Source organism: Mus musculus, chromosome 5 (assembly GCF_000001635.26).
Source record: "Mus musculus strain C57BL/6J chromosome 5, GRCm38.p6 C57BL/6J".
Classification (NCBI taxonomy): Eukaryota; Metazoa; Chordata; class Mammalia; order Rodentia; family Muridae; genus Mus; species Mus musculus.
This window is the reverse complement of record NC_000071.6, coordinates 128,563,304-128,578,392: the sequence shown is the minus strand read 5'-3', so window position 1 is coordinate 128,578,392 and position 15,089 is coordinate 128,563,304. Positions and strand designations below refer to the sequence as shown.

The 15,089-nt window shown below is 48.5% G+C and overlaps 1 long non-coding RNA gene across 3 annotated transcripts; it reads right to left on the bottom strand.

Annotated features, from left to right (window-relative positions):
- Positions 1-1,961: 1,961 nt before the first annotated feature.
- On the bottom strand, positions 1,962-7,745 carry Gm38612. Of its 3 annotated transcripts, XR_868542.2 has the most exons (3): positions 7,543-7,745; positions 3,066-3,178; positions 1,962-2,417 (listed from the first exon to the last, which is right to left on the bottom strand). It is a non-coding gene; the product is annotated as a predicted gene, 38612 (long non-coding RNA). The 3 variants fall into 3 exon arrangements; XR_001784973.2 differs by lacking the exons at positions 1,962-2,417; positions 3,066-3,178 and adding an exon at positions 6,770-7,369 and having other exon boundaries at positions 7,543-7,740; XR_001784974.2 differs by lacking the exons at positions 1,962-2,417; positions 3,066-3,178 and adding an exon at positions 6,770-7,074 and having other exon boundaries at positions 7,543-7,738.
- Positions 7,746-15,089: the final 7,344 nt, after the last annotated feature.

The following is a 15,089-nucleotide window of genomic DNA, read 5'->3' as shown; positions in this document are numbered from 1 at the left end:
CAAAGAGCCAGGACTAAGGCAGGCTGGTTTCTTGCATTCTGCCCTGTGAGGGAGGCTCAAGTAGAAGCTGTTATCCTCCTCCTGTCTTCTCACCAGGACACATTTCAGGAAAATAAACAACGGCTGAGGTGTTGTGTTGCTGCTCATATCCGGACAGATCACACCAGGCTAGCCCAGCTCCATGGGAAAGGTTTACTGGGGGAGAAGGAAGGAAGAGAAGAAGACAAAGTGTGGGGGGGGGCGATGAAGAAGAAAAATGGGCGAGGGGCTAGGGGTCTCTGCCTTTTATTTGGGCTGTGACTAATCACATGAACTACCTTGCACAGGTAAAGCAACATGCAGGTGAACGTATGACGGTTGCCATGGCAACAGATGACGCGTGCGTGCGTGCGTGCGTGCGTGCGTGCGTGCGTGTGTGCGTCCGTGTGCTCTGTGTGTGTCCTTGTTGCTTAGGGTGATGCTGGATTCAGAGGCTGTAGGCTGCTTCTGATGCCAACCTCAACCTGTGGGTCGCACCCCCCAACCCCTCGCTGGGGGTCAAACAGTTCTTTCACTGGGGTCACGCATCAGATATCCTGCATATCATATATCACATCATGATTCATAACAGTACCAAAATTACAGTTATGGAGTAGCAACTAAAATAGTTTTCTGATTGGGGGTCACTACAGCATGAGGAACTAATGGTATTGAAGGGTCACAGGGTTAGGAGGTTGAGAAGCACTGAGCTACACACTTCTTGTCAATGGCTGCCTGGAGCTCAGAAGTCAGTAGGGCAGAGCCTGGCATTCTTCCTCAAGGCCAGGCTGGGATGGAACCAACTCAGCTTGTATGTTTGGATGACAACATAAGACTTATTAACAATGGGCATCTTGGGGACTTGGGAGCTTATGTCACCTGTCCTGGTGGGCATAGTCCTCAATGAAATCTCTGAGTTCAGTCCCAGTCACTCTTGCTAAAGTTTTGCATGGATTAGCCATGTGACTCCTCTTAAGGTTTTATGATGTCATTTATTGGTCCATTTTACAGATGGGGAAATGGAGGCACAGCGGTGGCCAGCTGTCTATGGCAGAATAGATGAGAATCACAGCTTCACATGGCTTAACAATACTTTTGACAATACTTGGGATAGAATCTGGGGCCTTGTGCTTGTGAGGAGAGCTTGCTCCCACTGAACTCACTGTTGGAGATTGTTCAGGATTAAATGAAATAACACAACAACCCCACATACTGTTAACTACCTTGGGGAAGCAGTTTCACAGCATTGTGACCAGATATTGGGCAGATCTGATTTCTTACCCAAATACACACAAGCTGATACACACTGTTTTAACTTGAATCTGGTGTCAGTGTTTCTAGTTATAATGATGTCTATTGTGTGCAAGGTTACCCAAGAAAACCTCCAAAGAAATGGGCATGGTGTCCTCAGAGATGCTTAGGGGGTCTAATATCCTACCTGGGCTCCATCACATAGTAGCTAGAACGGCACCCTCCATCATTGTGAGCAAGGCTGCAACCCCTCTCCTGATCAAGAAGAGAATTGTGTAATCTCCGTGGGATTCTTGTGGGCTTATGATAACAGATGAAGGGTCCTAATGAACACGAGAATAAGTCAAGAACGGTGACCAAGCATTCTCAGGCTTCTCCTGAGGGAGCTGCCATGCTGTGAGGAAACCCTTGCTCACTCTGTGGAGACACTCCACGGAGGGACCACAAGAGGTTGCTATGACCCCAATCTGTAGAAAGCCACTAGTGATGGGGACATGCCAACTTCCAGCTGTGACAAGAGAGACAAGGACAATGACCCATTCTGTTGGATCCTCACCCCACAGGAAAGCCAAGGAAGTGATAGTGTGGTGTTTATGTCCTTAGGCTGTTTATGTAGTTCTGGGAACTATGACCTGGTCCTGCAATTGTTTCCTAGGTAACCACTATGCGTATTTTCACCTTGCAGTGTGCACAGTATGGGGGATGCCATGGAGGACCCAGGCTGGGTCACGGTGGCCTTGGGTACCTCCATCCCAGCAAGCCCAGAAGGTGAAAGTGGCCTGTGGCTTTCTCCTCTGCCAGGGTTTGTTTATGTTGCTGTTTTATTCTGTTTTTAAATGAGCAGGAAACTTGGCCTGGATCCTCAAAGGGCTTTGAAGCTCCTGCCAGACGACTCAGCCAGGAGCTCTTGGGTCTGGCGGTGCCACTTCAGCCAGCCTGAGCAGAATTAGCTATGAGCCACTTTCTGTGGCCTTTGCGGAGGTCTTTGTTCGGCCTTCAGCTTCTAACTTGGGGCGGGGTGGGGGTTCAGAGGCATGTGAGGAAGTGGAGCGCTTGGGCCCCGGCTCTGCATCCCTGAAGGTGACCACTTTTGAAGCTGCTTAGAGAGGTCCATCTTGGGCTTCTTGGAGGTTCCTCCTCACAGTCTTCTAAGGAGCAGGGGTCGGGAGAGATGGAAAAAGCCAGTTAATTCCCATGGGTAAGGCCGCGGCTCAAGTTTGCAGAGTCTACAAAACCAAGCCCTTAGAGCAAGTGTTTCCAGTTCGTCGGGGAGGGTGGGCAGGAGGAATTCCAAAGGACAGCTGCAGGGTGGAAACTGCTCATGGAGAAGCCAGGGGACAAGAGTGTGACCTGGGATTGGGTGCTGTGGCCCAGACCCTTGGTTGACTTTCCCGTGGGAACTAGGGACTGTTACAGAGGGCCGTGGCTCACACTGGCACAGTGACTGGGAACATGCCTTCGGAGCATCTTTTCAGCAAAAGGTGTCCTAGCGTTTGTCACAGGCCCTGGCCCCTCACCGTTGATGGCACCAGAGCAGGTGGCTTTCAGCAGAACCAGCACAGGCCCCAGGATCCCACAGAGGACTTGAAACCCCCAGCCTCTGTCCCCTCATCTTATATCACAGGAGTCTATGCTTTTTTGGGAACACTGACTTCACATTCTTCTCATACTCTCTTACTGCCTGCAAGGGTGGCCGACCACACCACTGTATCTCTTGGCCGTTGCTGATTGGTTCACAGGCAGGTACCCGACCAGATTCTGGCCAATAATAGCCATGCTTAGAACTCGGTTCATACCTATGAGGAGAAGGAAGGTCACTTTCTATGGAGCATCTAGCAGAGATGCAGAGCTGAGACCCCCTACCTGGGGGACATCATGGGGATGGCACACACTGGAGAAAGTGGGTCCACTGAGGAGAGAGGAGACAGATGATAACATTTGCACCCAGCCCCACCCAGCACTTCACCCTTCACCCTCCGTTTAGGGAAGTATCTTAATTACTTTTCTTATTACTATAACAAAATGTCTTAAGGAACAACTTAAGGAAAGAGAGTTCATTTGGGTCTACAGTTCCAGAAAGTCATGGTGAGGAAGGGAGGGTGGACTTCATAGTAGTAGAGTATGATGTCTCTCATACCTCGGCAGATCAGGAAACAGAAAGCCAGGTGAGAAGCCCCAAGTTAGAGCGAGGCCATTGTTCTCCAAGACCCCACACTCAGTGACCCATCTCTATCATCTGTTTCTGCTGACTCAAAGTTCCCACAAACTACAAAAACAGCACTACCAGCTGATACCAAGTGTTCAAACCCCTGATCAGAGGGGAGCATGCCCCATCCCAACCACAATACAGCAAGACAACCTTTGCATGTTTATTTTATTATGATTTATTTTTTTATTTGTGATATGTGTGTGTGTGTGTGTGTGTGTGTGTGTGTGTGTGTGTGTGTGTGTGAGATGTGAGTGCAGGTGCTGATGGTAGCCAGAAGGGGGCAGCAGATCCTCCGAGAGCTGGAATGATAGGTGCTCGTGTGTAAGACTCCCAATATAGGTATTAGGGCCAAAAAACCCCTCAGATCCTCTACAAGAACAGAAAGAGCTCTTGACTACTGAGCCATCTCTCCAGCTTCCTTCTCTTTTCTTTAAATTTTTTTCATGTGTGTGAGTGCATGCGTGCACATGTGCGTGTGTGTCTGTGTGTCTGTGTTTGCATGCAGCATGGGGGGCATGTGGAGATGAAAGGATAACCTGCAGGAGTTGTTTCTCTCCTTTCACTCTGTTGGTCCTGGGGAGGGAACTCAGCTCACCAGGTTTGGTGGCAAGCAGCCTTATCCATAAGCCACCTAATTGACCCTCTGTTCCTCTTCTAGTCTTTGGACCTCTGTGTTGGATCCTAGGGACTGGTGGCTGACAAGCCCCTGCTGGAATGATCCTATCTTATGAGGTACAAACCCTGTGCCCTCCAGTAGTGCAAAGACATGGGTTCAGGGTCACAGGAGAGGGCTTAATGGCCACCGTAACAAATCCCAGCAGTCTCATGGCTGCTCTCTGATGGGTCTGGAGGTCTGGAGTCCCGTGTGCATGAGTCGGCTTTGCAGAGGTGCAAGAGGCTCCTGCTTTCAGGCTCCAGTAGCAATCAGTCCTTAATCCCTTTCCCTCGTCTTCAGAATTACCAGCATGTCATATCTCCATCCCCAGCTCCATGTGGACACAGCTGGGAGGGGTTTGCCAAGTTTAAATACAGATGTAAGTGGTCAGGCCAGAATCACTTGGGTCCTTTGGTCTCCCATGGCTCTCTTCCCTATAGGGTTCTCAATTTTTCTCAGCAAAATGCCAAGGGAGGGGACATAGACACAGTTCTAAGGGCTGAAGGTACTGATGAGGATGGCAATGTTCTGCCTAACAGTCACACAATTAGCAAGCACTCATTATGCACCTATGGTATACCATAATAGTTGTTTAGGGATTAAGGAAGCTTTTTTTTTAATTTAAAAACATACAACAAAGACTGTTCAAAGTGTTTGCAAAATGTCACAAACCTCAAGGGCCAGGAAATGGCTCAGTGGGTAAAGTATTGCCTTGCAACCTCAGGTATGTAAATCCAGTCCCTAATGCCCATGTTATTAAAAAACAAAACAAAACAAAACAAAAAACAAAACAAAACAGGGTGGTGGTTCACACTTATAATTCCAGTACTAGGGAGGTAGAGACAGGAGGATTCCTGGGACTCACTGGCCAGCCGGCCTGCCTAGTTGGTATGCTCCAGGCCAGTGAGAGTCTCTACCTCTCTGCACAAGCTAAACAGCTTTATTGTGGTAAACACCACCATGACATCATCTTGGGAAGGAAAGGATTTATTTCGTCTTACAGCTTACAGTGCATCATGAAGAAAAGTCCAGCACTACAGGCAGAAACCTGGAAGCAGGAACTAAACCTGGAGGCCTAGAGGAATGCTGCTTATTGGTTTGTTCCTTATGGCTTGCTCAGCCTGATTTCTTAAGGTGCCTAGGAATGACACCGCCCACAGTGAGCTCAGTCTTCTATCAAGAAAATGTGCCACAGGCTTGCACACGAGCTGATCTGGTGGGGGAATTTTTTCAACGGAGGTTCTCTCCTCTCAGTTGACTCTGGTTTGTGCTACACTGGCATAAAGCCTATCAGCATGGTGCCTTAGGGAGGACAAGGGAGACTGCCTTCTGGTGCAAGTCTCTCTTCTCTCTGTCAGACACACACAGACACACAGACACAACACACACACACACACAGACACACACACAGACACACACATAGACACACACAGACACACACACACACACCGTGTAACTGAAAGTTCAGTGGTTTCAAATTCCAGGGGGGGGTGACAGAATAGCTCCTCTGGGCTCTTGTTAACAGCTTAAGCAAGCCAGAGTCAGTCTTCCTCGTCTTTGATTTGTACAAAAGACCAGCACAAAATGTCTCAAAAAAAACAGAGACAAAGAAATCCTTGCCAGCTGAGAGAGTGTGTATGGGGGTGGGTGGGGTTGTCCTGGATGCAGACTGAGACTGGATACCATACCTGTCTTCACTACACTCAGTTTCCTTCTCTTGGGAAGCACGGGTCCTCTGTGGGTGTGTGACCAGGGCAGACAAGCCCAAGAAGAAACTGTGGGTCTGGGGAGGAGCTTAGAAGGACGTGCAGAGACAAGTTCAGCAGTTCCTGCTGTTGGGAGCAGAAAGCACTTTTCTGCACCCAGCCCCACAGCTACCTACTTACCTCTGCGAGCCTCAGTTTCCTCTGGCCATGGCCATGAATGAGTTTCTAGATTGGTTCCATCGATCTAGGAAGACTCACTCTGGATATTGGCAGCACTATTATTCCGTGGTCTGGAGACAGTGAGCTGAGCACCAGCATCCTCTCTCCTTCCTGACTGTGGATACAATGTAACCAGCTGACTCACGCTCCCTGCCGCCATGTCTTCCCCCTCGTGGTGGACTGTATCCCTAAACCAAGCCACAACAAACCTGTCCATCCTTAAGTTGCTTTGATGGGTTATTTTGTCACAGCAACAAGGAAGTAACTAAGATACGGAAGAGCCCCTAGACTTGAAAAGCTCCTTTTGTTAATTGAACTCAGGTCCGAGAAGGCCATTTCCAGGTTGTTCTTCGAGCCTGAGGCAGACTGTCTGCAGAGATGCTCCCTCGTTCATGCTGACTGCAGCAGTATTGACAGTGTTCACGTTACAGACTCAGCTGGACGCCCTCCAGCAGATGAAGGAATAAAGGAATGTAGTATGCACACACAGTAGGGTATTAGTCATGAAGAAATTACATCATCGCAAAGAAATGGATGGAGCTGGAGACCATTGAGTCAAGCAAAATCAAGGCTCAAGAAGGCACAGATCCTCCTCATATGAGGAACGTAGATGATATATGTATATTATATTACATATATGGCATGAAGAGAGTGGTGTGCTTCAAGTATAAGATACACTTGCATAAAAAGTCACAGCGATTAAATTCATTGTTGTGTACAATAAACATATGCTAATATTTTTCTATAGCATGAATAAAAACATCAACCCTCATTTTTTGCATGTGCAGAGAGGAGGGAAGGTAGAGGAGATGAAGCAAAGAAGGATCCACCCATTAACGCTGTCTGTGTCTGTGATGGCCACTGCATCAAACCCAGACTGGGCAACTTGCAGTCAGTAGACGGTCACTTGCAGCTTCAGAGGCAGCTCTATGTCTCCCAGTTTCAGATATGGCATCTTCTCTGTGTCCTTATTGCTAGGAGGGATGTGGGTCTCTCTTATGTTGGCTTGTCCCGTGCTGTGACAAAACAATATAAGGAAGCATTTATTCTGCCTTACAGTTTGAGTGGAACTAGTCACAGGAGCATGAGGTGGCTGTCGCATCACCTCCGCAGGCAGGAAGCAGTGGGACGTGGACTCAGTAGTACTCAGCTCTCTTTTTAATTTACCCTGGGACCTTAGTTAGGATCTGTCCTTCCTCTTCAGTTTAACTTCTCCATAAACTTCCTCCCAGACTACCCAGCGGTATGTCCGTTAGGTGATTTGGCATCTTGCCAAGTTGCTGTCAATAGTAACCATCACATCATCTCTGCCTTGAAAGGGAAGGGAAAGAGGAAGAGAGAGAAAGGAAGAGAGTGGGGTGGGGGAGGATTTGGTGTCCCTGAAGCATTCAAACTCAGCTAAACTATGTCTTCCCCACCCTTGCCCCATTAGGCTGTCAGGGCAGAGGAGGCCCTAAGCCACAGCTGTCATTTGACCTCCATACCTAGGTAGACAGCAGGATCTCCTGGCAGACAGATGTGACCCAGAGCAGCGCATCACTGTATATATACTGCTGTGTGGCCAGCTGTCCCTACGAGGAAGAAAGAGGCTGTCTCCACTGCCGGGGACCTGCATGGGGATGTTTCAAGGGGAGGGAGCACGATTGTGACACATAGTGACCACCATAGGCCAGCACCTCACTCCACCCTCTGACTTGCAAGGTAGCCACTGTGTTTCTGCCCCGCCCACATCTGCAGTAGAGGGAGCTGGAACCTTGCCTGACCAACCACATAGATACTGCTGGGCGGGGCTTCTGGGGGGCGGCGATCAGAGGAAGGTGATCAATTTCTCAAAAGATTAAGCTTAGAAGGCCTGAGAGCAGAGCTGACCCCAGGCCTGGGAGAGCCTCCCAAGGGTGCGGCCCTGAGTTCATCCCGTGAGGGAAAGACTCTGGGCACTGTCCCAGCTCAGGATCCCCCCAGTCACTAGGGCCACAAGTCCTGTCTTGTGTTTCTATCTGAACCTGAGACTCAGAACTTCCCAGTGGCCTGGAATGTGTTTCATCCCCTCGCCTCCTTCTTAATTGTGCGGGGGAGGGGGGAGTTTTATTACTCCTTTGAGAATCTTGAAGGAGATGATTCTCTAGTTGCTTCTATCCAGCTCAGGAAGGGGATGAAAGCTTTTTGCCAAAACTTGTGCGAGCTGTTGAGAAACCACCCAGAAGCCTGTTCTGAAGAACTTTTTCTTTTCTTTTCTTTTCTTTTTTTTTTTTTTTTTTGTTTTGTTTTGTTTTTTGGTTTTTCTGAGGGGGGGCGCAATCAAAGGAAAGTTTACGGAGATAGGACTAGGGGACTTTCCTGTGGTTTCTCCCTCTGAGCTACAGACATCTCTGTCATCTTCTAGATTGTTCTACTGGGGGTTGGGAGGTGGAGCTGCGGGGCTGAGAGAATGAATTCTGTACCCATGGGTCAGGTGAGAGGCAAGCAGAGGCAGCTCTGTTGGCTGCCAGCATGTTGAGGGGAGAATGTCTGAGGTAGCCTGGGACTGGTGCATGGTTGTCTATGTGGTCCAGATACTGTATCAACTGTTTAATCTACCCCCATGCCTAGCTCAGCCATCAGGGGCAAGAGAGGAGTAACACTTTCGTCCTCTTCCTATTGGCTGGGGTAATCTTTAGGCTCCTCCCCCATCCCACCGACCTCCTGCTTCCTGTTCTTGGAATCTCACCAGGATCTTGACATTTTTCTGGGATATCTCCCTTCTCAACCTACTCATGTCAGTCGAGCCCCTCCTGTCACACAAGGCCACATGTTCATGGTTCCCAGGACCGGGATGTGGACACCTTCGGACCTTCTGCAGATGAGAGCAGTGGGTCCTTTCTGCACTCTCCTACCCATAGGTTGATGGCCCCAGACCGAGGGCAATGAAATGAGCCAATCGTTGCTTAATGCAGCCCCAGGGGGTTTCCCAATGGCAGTGGTGAGAGGCTCAGCCTTACTGAAGCAGCCCGCAAAATTATCTGAAGTTATCTGCAGGAGAAAGAAACAAAGGAAACACATCCACCCACAATACCACCACGGGAGGCTGACAGAGAATAAAAGTATCCTCCCCGGTTCCCTCAGAGTCCCCAATCCCAGCCTTAACTCTGCAGCCTAGTTCCCTCCTATCGGGTGTCTTAGACGTTTCTTCAGAGTCCTCCTCCCTTGTGGTGTTTAGCCAATCCCAAGAGACCTCCCAGCAGCTGATTCCACCCAGCTCTGTCTGGGTCAAGTGTTACCTCAGACCTCTGAAATATTCTCCTATGGTGGATACTCTGGTTCCCTGGCTTGGTGGGTTTTGAATCCTTGCTTTCCTGTCTTTTGTCTTCCCTACTCTCTACCCTCCCACTATACCACCATTGGTCCCAAAGGGCCAGTCCGTGAAGCCTCTAGCCTCTTGGCTTAAATTGATCTTTCTTTCTTTCTTTCTTTCTTTCTTTCTTTCTTTCTTTCTTTCTTTCTTTCTTTCTTTCTTTCTTTCTTTCCCTTTCCTTCCCTTCCTTCCTTTTTTTCTCTTTCCTTCCCTTCCTTCCTTTCTTTCTTTCTTCCTTTCTTTCTTTCTTTCTTTCTTTCTTTCTCTTTCCTTCCCTTCCTTCCTTTCCCTTCCCCTTCCTTCCTTTCTTCCTTCCTTTCTTTCTTTCTTTCTTTCTTTCTTTCTTTCTTTCTTTCTTTCTTTCTTTCTTTCTTTTTTAGTTTGTTTTATATGTATGAATGTTTTACTTGCATGTATATATTTATACCACATGCATGCCTGGTAGGTCAGAAAAGGGCATCAGATCCCCTGGATCCGGAGTTTCAGATGACCGTGAGCTGCCATGTGGGTGCTGGGAACCAAACCGAAGTCCTCTTTGAGAGTAGCCAATGCTCTTAACAGCTGAGCCATCTCTCCAGCCTCTCATTTTTTTTTGTTTGTTTTTTGTTTTGTTTTGTTTTGTTTTTTCCAGACAGGATTTCTCTGTGTAGCCCTGGCTGTCCTGAAACTCATTTTGTAGACCAGGCTGGCCTCGAACTCAGAAATCTGCCTGCCTCTGCCTCCTGAGTGCTGGGATTAAAGGCGTGCGCCACCACGCCCGGCTCCAGCCTCTCAATTTATTTTCAGTTATGGGTAGGTGTGTGATTCTCTGGGTGGGTATATTCATGTGAGTACAAGTTCCCAGAAAGCCCAGAAAAGGGTGTTGGATTCCCGGGAGCTGGAGTTACAGGAGGTTATTGAGATACCATGTGGTTGCTGGGACTTGAACTCCTGGTCCTCTGCAAAAGCATTCATTGCCCACTCAACCACTGAACCTGTGCTTAACCACTGAACCATCTCTCCAGCCCTTTGGTCCTTAAAATAAATCTCCCTCTGTCTTAACGCCACTGCAGTCACCTGGGGTGGGCCTGGTGGTGGGACTAAAAGCAACAGAAGCTCAATTCCCAGCAGCCAGTAGCCGTCATCCCGACACACTTTTCCCAAGGAAGTTCTCAAGTTCCCAACATACCAACCTGGTTTCCTCCCTTCGCTCCCCTCAGTAAGAGTTGTGAGAAATAAAATGTCACCATTTCATTCCGGGTCACTTGTCGTCTTTTAAAATCTTTGTGGCACTTGAGAGCATGAAGGGCTCTGGCTTCTGTGACTTCCAAGACGCCCCAAACAGAAAAAGCACAATGGCCCAAGGACCTCCGGGTGAGGCCTCCTGGGCCCCCGCCTCGGGGTCAGCTGCCTCCAGGAGCTGGAAGTAGGCCCTGTAGCCCATAGAGCAGCAAGCAAGCTGACACTCTCCCTGCCTCTCGGGGGAGTTGCAGAGAGACCGAGAGCAGACAACCCTGCTGTTGTTCTTTGAAGCTGTGGCTTGTCATCCCCCTGCCTCACCCCTGCTGCTCCTAAGAAAGGCTGGGCAGGGTCAGCAAGGGCCCAGCCTGGATGATGGGAATGGAGCTTGGCCACAGCTAGCTCAGCTCAGCTGCTGTTTGCAGCAAGGCCACTGGCCCAAGGCCCTGCCCCCCTGGCCAGGATGGCAGAAGATGCTGGAGCCTCTTGCAAACCGTTGGCCAGCAGGTATCCGCCAGGCTCACCCAATGCAGAGGGTGGGTGGAACTCAGGCTCTGATATCAGTCAGCTGCTTCAGGTTCTCAGCGAGTGCGCTCTCTCTTTTGTGTGTGTGTGTGTGTGTGTGTGTGTGTGTGTGTGTGTGTGTGTGTGCGCGCGCGCGCGTGTGTCCTCTGGAATCACAGCCCATCAGAGCTGTGCCCATGGCCATGAAGACTGTGTTGAACCCCCAGAAGCACTGCTGTATCCCCATCAATCTTGATCATCCCCAGGAATCTTGGATTGGAGTCTTGCTGGTACAGCTGTTCGTTCCTTACCCTCTCCTTGGGTGGGGCCAGGCCTGGCTCAGGCTACAGAGCATAGATCCAACGACACCCCCCCCCCACACACACACACACATCTTGACTCTGTCTCTAGCTAGACCTGCAGAGTTCTTGTTCCTCAGTGCTGTGGATTGAATTCAGGGCTGCAACGCCTGGCAAAACACTGTATCACTTAGCCATATCCCTAGCCCATCTGCAGAACACTCCATGATCCTCCAATCAGCACCCAATACACTGTCTAAGATGTGGGGAGAGCTGATACTGGGAACGGCTAGATTCCTGAAGGTCATAGAGTCTACTAGAAAATGGAAATCGTCCTCTGCGTCTCTGAAATCACCAAGGAAGGACTGGTTTTGAGAGCGTTCTAGCTGAGCTAGAGGTTGGCCTCTCCTGCAGACAGCATGTGGCTTCCTGGGGACACAGAGGTAACAGGTGAATCTGAATGTGAAGGCTGGGGAGGTGCTGAATGGTAGCCAGCAGGGATCGCTCTTAGGTTGCCAACCACCTCAGACACTGACCCAGAGAGGTGAAGACACTCGTGATGAGAGGCAAGAGTCCAGCCCCTCCTGAGCGTCACGTTAAGATTCTCCTCAGAAATTACTACAAAATACAAAATTCACTGAATTCCCAAACCTACTGAGCCTCCCTCTTTGCCCTCTCCTCCCCTCCCCCTTTCCCTCCCCTCCCCAACCAATTCCTTCCCCTTCCCCCAACCCCTTCCCTCTCCTCTCCTCTCTCTCAACCTTCTCACTCCATCACCCTCATCTCTCCTCTCCTCCTTTTCCTTTCCCAGACCAACACCATCCAGGTCTCAACCTCAGGGCCTTGAGCCTCTCCCTGTCAAGGAACCTGCAGCTGCTGCCACTGCCCAACCCAACCCAACCCAACCCAACCCAACCCAACCCAACCCAACCCAGCCCAACCCAAGCCAATCCAACCCAACTCAACCCAACTCAGCCCAACCCAAGCCAACAGAACCTTGTATCTATTCAAAGGCTGATAGTCCTAGGAAGGAACCATTCCAAAAATTAACATTCTGACTTCAACTGGGGGCATGCTGCTTTCATGCCAGAAGTCAGAGAGTCCTGTGTGGAAACATTGAAAAATTTGAGATTACCTACCATCTATTTGTCTGTCATATACCTGTCTGTCTGTCTTTTGTCTATCTATCATCTTTTATCTATCTGCATACTATCAATCATCTTTCCACCATATATCTGTCTGCCTGTCTGTCTGTCTTTTGTTTATCATCTATTATTTATCTGTATACTATCAATCATCTGTCTACCGTCTATCATCTATCTGCATACTATCAATCATCTTTCTACCATATATCTGTCTGCCTGTCTGTCTGTCTTTTGTTTATCATCTATCTATTATTTATCTGTATACTATCAATCATCTGTCTACCATCTATCATCTATGTATCTATGTATCTATGTATCTATCTATCTATCTAGTATCTGTCTACCATCTGTCTGTCTATCTTTCTGTCTTTTGTCTATCATCTGTCTATCATCTATCTGCAAACTATAAATCATCTTTCTACCATCTATGTATCATCTGTCTGTCTGTCTGTCTCTATCTGTCTATCTTTTGTCTGTCTATTATCTTTCTGCGAACTATCTACCAATCATCTTTCTCCCATCTATGTATCATCTGTCTGTCTGTCTACCCATCACCCTCTACCACAGTTCACTGCTTTCCTGTGTGAAATCATCTGGTTTTAGTGAACCTCTGGGTCAGGCAATCACCATCACTTTCCAACACTAAAACATTTCCATCACCCCAAGAAAACATGCCCTGGCTATTATCAGCCACTTCCCAACATTTCCCACACGACCCCTAGAAACTACAAATGTGCATTTTCTCTCTGTGGACCTGTCAACTCTGGCCTCTTTACATCAAAGTATGTACCCGACATGAGGCTTTAACACCTCACTTTCTTTACTAGGGAGATGTAGTAGAAATCACTAGTTTGTCCGTTTTTATAGCTGACTGTTACTCCCCTCCCCAACCCCCACCCTGGGCCGTTTCACTCATCCAGTGTCTTAGGGTTTTATTGCTGTGAACAGACACCAGACACCATGACCAAGGCAAATCTTATAAAGGACAACATTTAATTGGGGTTGGCTTACAGGTTCAGTGGTTCAGTCCATTATCATCATCAAGGTGGGAGCAGGGCAGCATCTAGGCCAGCATGGTGCAGGAGGAGCTGAGAGTTCTACATCTTCATCTGAAGGCTGCTGGTGGAAGACTGACTTCCTGGCAGCTAGGGTGGGGATCTTATAGGCCACACCCACAGTGACATACCTACTGCAACAAAGTCACACCTTCTAATAGTGCCACTCCCTGGGCTGAGCATATACAAACCATCACATTCAGTCAAATCCAGAAACTTTTCTCAAAAAAAAAAAAATGTGGACAGAGTCCTGAGGAGTAACACTACAGAGGTTGACCTCTGGCCTTCAACCGCATGGAGACACAGGTGCTCACATATAACCGAGTGCACAGGCACACAGAGAAGTGGACACTGACTGAATGGGCCAACAGGCCGGCTTCTTGCCTCTCTACACTTAGAAACTGAAGCTGCTGGACATGCGAGAAGCAGAGAAAGTCCCTTTCTAGAAACATCTAGCGGTCATTTGGTCTCTTCCCTGACAAGTTCTTCAGTTGTGAATGAAGAAAACCACAGCCCCTGCCCTGGATACCATAGTCTATGGAGACAAGATCCCCTCAGTGTATTGTTTTGTACCTTGGATGTCACAGGATGGCAGCTGTGTGACTCGTTTCCTTCCAAAGCCCATTGACAGGATTCATTGCTCATGAAAGCTCAGCCTAGAGCCTGTGGACACTGAGGAAGCCCAGCCGCTTCTGGGTAGTGTTCACAGTGCTTGGCCAGCCTTACAACATGGCGGGGAAGCTGTTCCTCATCTGCCTAAAAGAGCTGGGGTAAGGACTGAGCATCCAAAGTGTGGGGAAAGGTCATTGGCACTGAGTCTGAGCTTGAGCCTTACAACTGTGGTTCATCTCGGTCATTGGCACTGAGTCTGAGCTTGAGCCTTACAACTGTGGTTCATCTCTTTCTCTCTCCAGTCTTTCTAGACATGGGACCTATTGCTGTGTCGGTTCCCTGGAAATTACAGGTGCCGGGAGGGAAAGGAAGAAAGGAAGAAAGAAAGAGAGAAAGAGAGAAAGAAAGACAGAAAGAAGGAAAGGAAGGAAAAGAGAGAAAGGAAGAAAGAAAGGAAGAAAAAGAGAGAGAATGGAAGAAAGAGAAAAAAGAAAAAAGGAAGGAAGGAGGAAAGAAAGAAAGGAAGGAAGATAGACAATAGATAGATAGATAGATAGATAGATAGATGCATACATACATACATACATACATACATACATACATACATACATATATACTTACATACATACATAGATAGTTGCTGAGCCTGAAGCAGAGAGAGCTACACATAATCCTCTGCAGACACCAGATGAAACCCAGAGAAAGGGCAGGACCATGATGCATTTTTTTCCCAGCATCCATTTGCTGTTGACAATCTGAGAACTAATGAAGGCTCTCCTTGGAGACCAATAGGAGAAGGACAAGAATCGTTGGTTGGTGCGGGACATGGCAGGCTTCTAAAATACAAGTTAATTTTCGCAGATCAAA